The sequence below is a fragment of the Solea solea genome, chromosome 14 (genome assembly GCF_958295425.1).
Source record: "Solea solea chromosome 14, fSolSol10.1, whole genome shotgun sequence".
In the NCBI taxonomy this organism is placed as follows: domain Eukaryota; kingdom Metazoa; phylum Chordata; class Actinopteri; order Pleuronectiformes; family Soleidae; genus Solea; species Solea solea.
In genome coordinates this window covers 3003981-3013837 of record NC_081147.1, presented here as the reverse complement: position 1 = coordinate 3013837, position 9857 = coordinate 3003981, and positions in this window count along the sequence as shown.

Below are 9857 nucleotides of genomic sequence, written 5' to 3'. Positions count from 1 at the left end.
AGTGTGTGGAGGTTTCACTACTGTCAACAGAAACACGTCACGAGGCCAATCCCACCAGCTGGACCCTCCCCCAAACACAAGAGAGGAGGAGGAGGATCACAGAACATCCTCTGTGACTGACTGTGTTCATGTTGTTGTTATTAAAATGAAATCCGATTCGAATCGGATTCAATTTAGGTCAGAATTGATGGTTCTTGTTCATGACTGCAAGGCTACGTTCAGATTACCAGACTAAAGAGACCCAAATCTGATATGTATCAGCACCGTGTAGACACAGAAATCAGAGGCTAAATCCAGATTACCAGCCACATTGTTCAGAGTTGAATAATTACAGATTAGATTGATGGTTCACATTTATAACAAGGCTACATTCAGGTTAATAAACTCAAGAGACCAAATCAGAGGCTAAATCCAGATTACCAGCCACATTGGTCAGATCTGATTCAAATCGGATTAATCTCAGGTCAGATTTGATGGTTCTTCCTCATGACTGCATTCAGATTATCAGGCTAAAGTGACTCAAATCTGATGATTTTTGTTTTTGTCTGGGTTGAGCATCAAGTGGACACAGAAATCAGATTCAAATCAGATTCAAATCAGATTCATTTCAGATGCGATTTGTGAAGGCAAGACTATGTTCAGATTACGGATCTCTGGTGCGAAATAAATGTATCAAACTGAAGAAACTTCAGATGAAAGTCACTTGACACATAATAACCAACGTAAACAGGGATATTCTGTAACAGCAGAGCATAAAAAATCCCACTGGTTTACTATTAACTGGCTGTAGCATCACAGCCATAAACTGTGTGTTTTTAATTTGGAACAAAAACTTAAATAAACAGTAAAAGACCAAATAAACACACTCTGAAGGTTACATACTAACAAATCAACTTCAGCACATTGTTTATGTCCCACACTGGAATATTACTGGATGGTTTTTTTCCCTCCCGCTGAGGATAAAGGAATATTTCCAACTCTTTCAACTTCCCTTTCAGATGAATCCGTCTATGTTTATTATGTCCATGAGTCTCATTACAGAACACGTCGACTGACTTGAGGAGGATTTGTGAGTCACCTGTTCAAGCACAATCATAAATCCCTCTACACACACACACACATTCTCGCACAGCAGTCTTAATGAGGACACTCATAGACATAAGGCATTCCTTAGTCCCTTACCCTAACCTTAACCATCACAACTAACTGCCTAACTCTAACCCTTAACCTAAATCCAACCCTAAAACCAGGTCTTAACCCACAAAAAGATTAAATGCCCTCAATCTCTGCCGTTTAAACAAGTCAAGTGAAAAAAAAAGGTCAAACTTCTAACTGTTCAGTCAGAGTGGACAATATAAACTAAGATTATTAAGATCACGATACTCCATTATGATATAAAAATAATGTAATTTGTGACGAAATTTGACTGAATTTCAAAATAAAAGCCTTTGTTTTGCTATGGAATGACATAAAGTGCACAATCGAAACATATTTATGACGCAAAATGAAACTATAAATATCAAAAACAGACAAAAATATAATCAATTTTGGTCCTCACGAAGATAGACATACAAGAGAGGATACATTTTTCTTAGGACTCTGCATTGGCCTCCAGACTAAACAAAGCCTTAACCATAACCAGTTAATGTCTAACCCGAACCTTAACCTAACCACAATTCAAATCTTAGTCCTAAACTCAACCAGTTCCTCAGAAGTGTAGTTCTGCCTCATTAGGAGCAGGTTTTGGCCTCCATAAGGACTACTGGTCCAGACAAGGTCCTAAACTACAAGCACACAATCACACTCATACTATTCTTCTCCCTAGCGAATGTTATTATGTAATCCAAATCAGATAAAGTCCGGCTGTTATGGCGATTTTTGCAGCGAAGCAACCGTGTTTGTGCATGCCGACTGTTCACATGGTAGAAATGGTAAATACAGGCCCGATAAAGCCCCCATACACACACACACACACTCACACACACAAACACACAACACAGAGCGCCTTTTGATGATAACTTTGGATTTTCGATTAGACCCGTAATTATGTGGTTCTCCCACTGAAAGCTGGACTTGGGCACCAGCGGAGCTCGGCGGCTGATTTCCTCTCGTCTGCCAAATGGTGGCTCGCCTCCACAAACTCTTACAAAAACATAACAACGTATGCCCCATTAAAGCTCGGGGTAACATTACTGAGGAATAATTCAATGCTGGGCAACAATAACGGACTTCTGCTACTTTCTCTAATCTCATAAAAAAGAAACAAGTGTGCCGCATTATTTACACTTATTTTACTGATTCAAATGATCATATTTAATCTCTTATTATTAAATGTTTTAAGATGAAATCCTTAATTTAAAGACACTATACCAGTACAAATTACACATTTAATTGTAGTAACAGAGAAGAGTAAAAATGTTAACATATAAACTGTTAAAATAATTTCATTTCTAAGGATTGAGACGCTCACACAAGCCTCTGCTCTTATTGTGCATCACATAACAACACGTTTTCCCAACTAAAAATGACAGAAAAGCATATTTCTCTTGTTTATTTTGGCAACAAACACAACTGTCTCCGGTTACCGTGGACACTGTTGTTTCTGCCAACGCTGAAATCTCCGGATTAACAAACACGGATAATCTGACAGAAGCTGTGTGAGGGAGGACTGGACTTATAAGGAGAAACACAGTGATAACAGCGAGTGTCTGTGGATCCACAGTCGACACGATGACAACAGTCGGAGTAAAAATATCCCAGGTCGTGACTCTTTATTTCCAGGCAGATAATACGGTCACATGTGAGCCATTATTCATGTGTCCTGTGGGTCAGAAACCTCATGGTGACCTGTTCATTAAATATAGTGACAGATTATTAGTTCTTTTCCACTTTCCTCATTTAATAATGTAAAAGGTTGGGAAATCAGTGTAAAATGGACTACACACAACGTAAACAGGCTCAATAAGACAGACTATTATACAAACTACACAGTTGGAGCAGTTACAACAAATTAAAATTGTCGAATTAACTTGAAAAATATTGAAGTAATGTTTTCCAGGTCGAATCTCAAGTCTCTGCGTTAAAAATGGAGCAAACAATGAGTGTGAAGGTTTAAATTAAGTTCAAACCGCTGTAAATTAGCCAGATCCTGCCCAATTCCTCGTTACGCGGACCGAAAACACGCCCCCTATCGTGAAATATTTTCTAGTCCAGTTGGTGGCACTGTTTTGGTCAAAAGGCGACAGCAAAGAAGATGATAACCATGGAAACTTGCTATCAGCGCTGAAGTGCTCAAAATAATACAAATGAGGGCAAAATTCTGGAAACACAAAAAAGTGTCCAGGAAATGTTTGACCCCGCCCATCCCTGCTCTGCTGCCGTATGCACACAAATGCTCCCTCCGTCAGGTCTGATAGTATTACATGACAGAGCCTGTTTTCAGGACACAGCAAACAAATAACGTTACATAACTTCTTGGAAGGTCAGTCCAGAATAATAACACCAACCTGTTTCAAAGAACTTAACTGAAACAGAATGACTTTGTTGAAAGTAAAATCGACAACAAAGGTTACGTACTGCAGCTTAAAATAACCAATAAATCAGTATCGAACACATATGTAGACTCATTTAGGTACCTGCAAAGAACATGTAACAAGTAAAGTGACATTTTTAGTCAGATCCATGTTCAAATTTGGGTGTTAGCTTAGCATAAGCTTGTAATCTCAATAATATTTTAGGTTTATCTGTGAAGCAGCAGCCTTCATGTTCCCCCCAGATGTGATGTAACGCTGCCCGTAAAAAGCTCTGAATCACTCTCTGCAGAGAGACGTGGGACAACCATCTCCTCACAGTGTGAAGGTGAGACTGTCTTGTGCAGGCATGTTGTAAATTGTTGTAAATTGTTGTTTTCACACATACAAAACTACAGACAGCAGCGTCGCCGTCGTCGTCGTCGTCAACAGTGTCCACGCACGAGCGCTCGCCTTGTCCCGGGAGCGTTTCTTTGTGATTTGTCACCGTCCGTGCGACTCGCTCGCAGATGCTCGTCCAGCTGTTTACGGTCAGAGTCGGAGGCTGACGTCATTGTAATGATTCAAACACGTTCACATGTGGAACAAAGTCAAAGTCAATTTACCTGTCGGGGTTTCCGTGACGACAAACGAGAGAGAAACTTCCTGTTGACCTCATTTGTTAGCGAATTAAGAAGGAGCAGTTCTTTTACAAGTTTATTTTACTTTAAATGAGAATAGTAGTACTTTAAATGTCACTTAAAATACACTTAAATTAAATGGGCTTGATGTTCTGTTAGTTAGTTTACTGTTTTAAAAAAAAAATTGACAGGGGATGGTTTATTTTTTGGTAAAACATGTTGTAAGGTAGCTAACGTAGCTAGCTAAATAACTAACAAACTAGCTAGTTAATGATATAAAAGTTTTCCATTTAAAAAGTCATTACTTTGTCTTTTTTGGCAGATATTACAACATTAAACTGATTTGATTTGTAGTATTATTATTATTTCTCGTTTTTTGGAAGGGGCAGTGCATGTTAATGAACATTTCAAGAGTGTAAACACAGCAGATTTTAGCCAAAGGCTAGTTTCCATCTGTTCTCCCCAAGGATGTGAACAGAGGCAGAAATTAAAATACAGATTTAAAAAATCCTATGTGTTTTTCTTATACTTTCTTATACTATTTTAGAAAATGTTTTACCCTCGACGGTTGATTAACCATAAATGGTAAATGCATTGGGAACATTTTATATTTTTAAAGTTAAAGTTAAAAAGGTCTTGCATTCACCTGCAATGACACTCGAGGTTTGAAGGGTTCATTTTGAATTTCCATATATTTCAAGGACTGCCCGATAAAGGGTTAAACAAACATCCGCTGAGTTCACGCAACACTGTTAAAAAATATCCCCTCCACGCGACTCTCCGTGTTCCTCACTATCGCCGTGTTTAGATCTCGCGTTGCCAGGCGAAATGCCCGTACTCCGCACAGGAAGTGATTCATTCTCTGCAAACACGTTGGGAGTATGACTAAAACACAAGAAAAGGTGAATTGTATTGTTCATAAAATCCGGCCATTCAGCAGTTTGACAGGATAATTGCTTCTTGTCTTCCGCCCGTCCCTGCTCTACAGCTGTATACACATAAACGCACCCTCGGGCGTGTCTCGACAGAGCCTGTTTTCAAATAAGGGACGCAGCAAACAAATACTGTTTCTGTCAGACAGCATAATAACAACAACAACAAGGTTACGTACTGCAGCTTTAAGGAGTGCTGGTCTACTGTATCTGGGAATAAGCATCCAGAGGGAAAAGGGAAAAAAAAAAGGGAATAAATCCAAGACAAACACAGAGTTTTGTGTTCATCCTCCTCACGAGACAGGAAATCCACAGAGAATCAGACACGAAACAGTGGTTCACTATTAATAAACCTCTGCCTCCCGTGGGACAAATAAAGAGAAAACAGATCTGTGGTCGTCCTCATCATTTAACCCTTATAATTCACAGAGCCCTGGTTTCATTAAAGAGCGGCTGCGAGTCAGACCCGATGCCTGGAAGAGAGCGAGAGAGAGACTTCATTACCGGTCAGCACATGGTTCTTACGTAAGTCTCCTCGACCCACGCACTCACACACACACTCACACACACACACACGCCTCATCTGAACGAAGGATCTAATTGACACTGGCCCGAGAGAAGTGGAAACATGGCTGCTGCTCCACAGAGTGATTCCACTCGACTGCTAATGACAGACATGAAAGCGTCTCGGGCTGATAAATGTTCTTCGCCGGCTGAATTCAAATATACAGCATTGTTCACAAACTTTGCACACATTTTCCATCTGGCTGCCATTATCGCACTTAGAGCCACAGTGTTGCGGACAACAGACTCTATGAGAGGTGAAGCCTAGGAAGTAGGAGTTTACCACCAGGGGGCGACTCTGGTGATAAGTACGTTTTGAATGGATGGAATTGGATTTGTGGCCCTTTTTTTAAGACGCAAATAAAATATCAATTTAAGTGTTCGAAAATGTTGTATTTTATGTTTGAAAATACACTTCTTTGCACTCCCTCACTTGACCAAAACTCAGTAGCCAATCAGAAGGCAGCTTCCTAAGGCCCGCCCACAAACAAAAAACCACAGCGCAAAGAACTGTATGTTCAAACAATAAAATACAATATTTTTGAACGATAAAATCGATATATTATTTGCTCCGTGAAGTGTTGTTGCTAATTCCATACCAAACTACCGTAACCCAAAGTGCTATTATCGTGAAAATCGTAAATCGTGTCGAGCAAATTTGTTCATAATGTATAGCAAATAAATAAAATAAATAAACATGTGACAACATTTGTATTTAGCTAAAAACTCATTACATTTAGTCATATCTTGGTGGTTCACGCCCCAGTGTTTGAGAACCACTGTTCATCAGTATAACACAATGTCGTTTTTGTAAATGATGTTAGTATTTAAAGGAAAATATTTTACCATTATGATCTATCCGGGTCAAATATGAGTGGACACCAATGTGACTGACAGTCAGTGTACTGTAAAAAGAAAACGGTTCATTTAAAATAATAATTTAAACAAATTCAGTTCAGACTCGATTTTTAGCTGAATTTGAGTAATTTTTGGAGGTTTGTCAACCATATTCTTTTTCTTAGAGGATTTCTGTCATTTATAAGACCTTTACGTTTTTTGCAGTTTTATTGTGTTATTGTTCTCTTTGTCAGTGTGTCTTTATATAGTTGTTCTGTTGCATGTTGATATTTATTTACAGTTTATTTAACAGACTAATGTTATAGAGATGTGAAACGCAGCTTTAAACTGTACGTCACATCATCCGACCATCTTTTAACGTTTATCTCAACCACTGTGATTTCAAACATTTCCACAGAATTGGTAAAAACGGAGGTGTGGAAAACGCCCCCGTTGAGGATTTTATAGGCTCTTAAACGGCAACTGTGGACAAATTGCTGGTTTTCATTGCTTTGTTTTAAGACTTTAGCAAAACCGAGAGCAGCTCATTTAACACCTCTCCACAGAGAAGACGGCAGTTCTTCAGTCCTTCCCTTTGGCCTGCAGCACACAACCCTGCTCCAGGAGCCGTTACCTACTGAGGGCCCCCAGTGTTTTTAACGTGGAATGTATGAATCCACCCAGTTACGTAAGAGATCCTGCCCTTACGCGGCTCACAGTGCAGCTCCTTAAAACTCACTGCTTCCTCTGTATTGACTGGATCCTCAAAACCCACTCAGGAAGTTACTTCCTGCTGTCAAGTCTTGGCTTCCCCTCCTGGCCGTTCCAAACGTCTCGGCACTTCCTCTACGAAAGAGCGAATGGAAAAACTCTCTGTCATCGTCTATGTGCCTTCACAGGCTCAAACGTTGCACTGACAAGTGAATGATAATCGTCCTAAAAATACACACGTGGCGTTAAAAGTCAGTTTGGATTTTGGACCTTCAACCAGCCAGTCAGTCTGTTCCCTCGTTAAATCTCTGGATTATGTCCGAGGGAGAAGAAAACACATGAAGTCAGTGAGAGAATGTCTTACCTTGTGCATGTTGAAGCCTCGTCTGGATGTCCTGGACGTTCTCCTGCTCTTCTGAACGTGAATATTCATGCTTTTTCTCAGGGCGTGAACACACCGAGATGATCCGTTTCCCCTCCATCGTGAACCAACGAGGTCTGATGCCGTTAGTCGGAGAAACTCGAGTTTTTGCCAAATTTAAGATCTTTCAACTTGAGCCAACGATGCAAAAAGACAAAAAAATTTAAACTAAAAGAGACTTATTTACAGTACTTCTTAAGCCAGGGTTTAATATAGTGTCCACATGGCAAGGATGCATCTAATAATGTCTATTATTACAGATAGATTTGAGGACTTTTAGTTGATTAGCCAATAAAGGGAAAATTGTGACAGGATCTGTCCAGACATCAATATACAATAAAAACAAGTTGACGTTAATCCAGACGGGAATTGGAAAGGAATTGGATGGTTTTTTAAAATGTATAAATTTCATTTCAGGGTTTTTTAGGTTCCTCATCATTCGACTGGACGAAAGAAAAACATGTTTTTGTAACAAAACCCAACCACTTTGAGCACTTGTGGAGTAAGAGTGTGTTTTCAGGCCTCCACCAACGGCGCCGCGGCATTTGCTCTCTCTGAAGTCGTTCTACATGTGGTTCAAGTTGAGGACTCGGGGCTCATGTGAGGAGAAACTCTCGTCAAAATAAACCCAGCCGGGTTTTCTTTTTTATTCTGAAGCGTCTGGTCAGGAGGAGGCAGGTTGTGATGTGGCGTGTCGTCGCGTCGGCGCTGCGGGAAAGCTGAACAAACAGCAGCGTTTGTTCATCACGCGGTGATAAAGAGACGCGATGAGAGCTGAAAACATTCACAGACACGCGCCGTGGAGCCGGGTTCTGTTTGGATTCAAGGAAACGTCCACATCCGGGCTCTAAATAGTAGTTAGTAATGAACTGATGATGAATAAACCTCCTCAATATGGACAAAACATGCAGCCACAGACACACACTCCCCTTATCTGACCTCAGAGACAAATATTTTCCCTCACCAACTTCAAAAAGAGGTTCTATTTTTTCTATTCTGACCTGGGAGACTATCTGCAGTCTATCTGCTGCAACAATAACCCACTGTTTGTTTACACCGAAAACAAAGATACTCCTTTTTTTCTTATTCTAGTGAAGCCAAGACCGCATTCCCCAAAGAAACTCCCACGGACGGGCAGATAATCAGCGAGAGAACAACGGAGCAGAGTGCGTGTCGAGCGCTCCGTCCTCGTTTCAGAGAAGAGGGGAAAAGGAAGACGTGGAAGCAAAGGTGAAGACGGAGGTTATCTTTGAAAAGGATGGTTTAAATCAAAACTGAACACACACGTCCCGCCGCCCTGTTACTGCTGATTTACAGGCTGAGGTTTTAGCCACTTTTTACCCTCGCTTTACTTTTTTAAAGTAGCATATACATACACTGATGCATTTATGGTCATTTAAGGTTTAGGAGGATTGAAGTGTCCTGTATTTTTTGACCAAATGATATATGTATGTATATTTATGAAATGTTTACGGCAAATGTTCAATTAATCACAAAAAAACCACCCAATTTTTAATTCAGTCAATTGATGTGACTGAACCCGACAATAATTTCTGGAATTTTGCACAAAAACGTCGCCCTTTCACACTGGCAGGGATCTGCGCTGGATCCTGAACCTTATTTTGAACTGAAGAAAATTGGTTTGGAGCATGAAAAACGTTCTTTCATCAGTGGGCGTGTCATATAGCGGGTTGTGAAGATGAGGAAGTATGGAGCTTTCGCAAAAAAGGCATTCCGAGATATTCATTACGTGAGAACAAAGCCTTAATCAGCATTGTGTGAACTCATTTCACACATTTGTTTATATTTAAATGTTACGTACTACAGCTTTAGTCTCATCAGTGCTGCATATCTGGCCCCAGCGTCGACTCTCCTGAGGTAAAACACCCAACTGTGTGAGGAAACTGTGACTTCACGGTCGTAAATAAGTCAAAGAGGCTCTGTAGTAAGAAGGGAAGTTGGAGCACAGGTCTAACGGTGGTGATGGTGATGGTGGGGGGAGTTGGACTGGTGTTGGCGGGGGTATGAAGGGCCGGACCAGTTAGAGCAGCAGTTTAAATATAGCTGGCAGAGCAGCACAACACTCACTCTGTTGTATGTGGAAAAACAGAGAGAGAGAGAGATTGAAACTCAGACGTGTGCTGGTTCAACAGATTTCAAAATGCAAAAAAAAAAGAGAAGTCTGGGATTTATTTTTCACGGCCCGTGCACTCCAGTGTGAGAGAAACAGAGACGAACATCT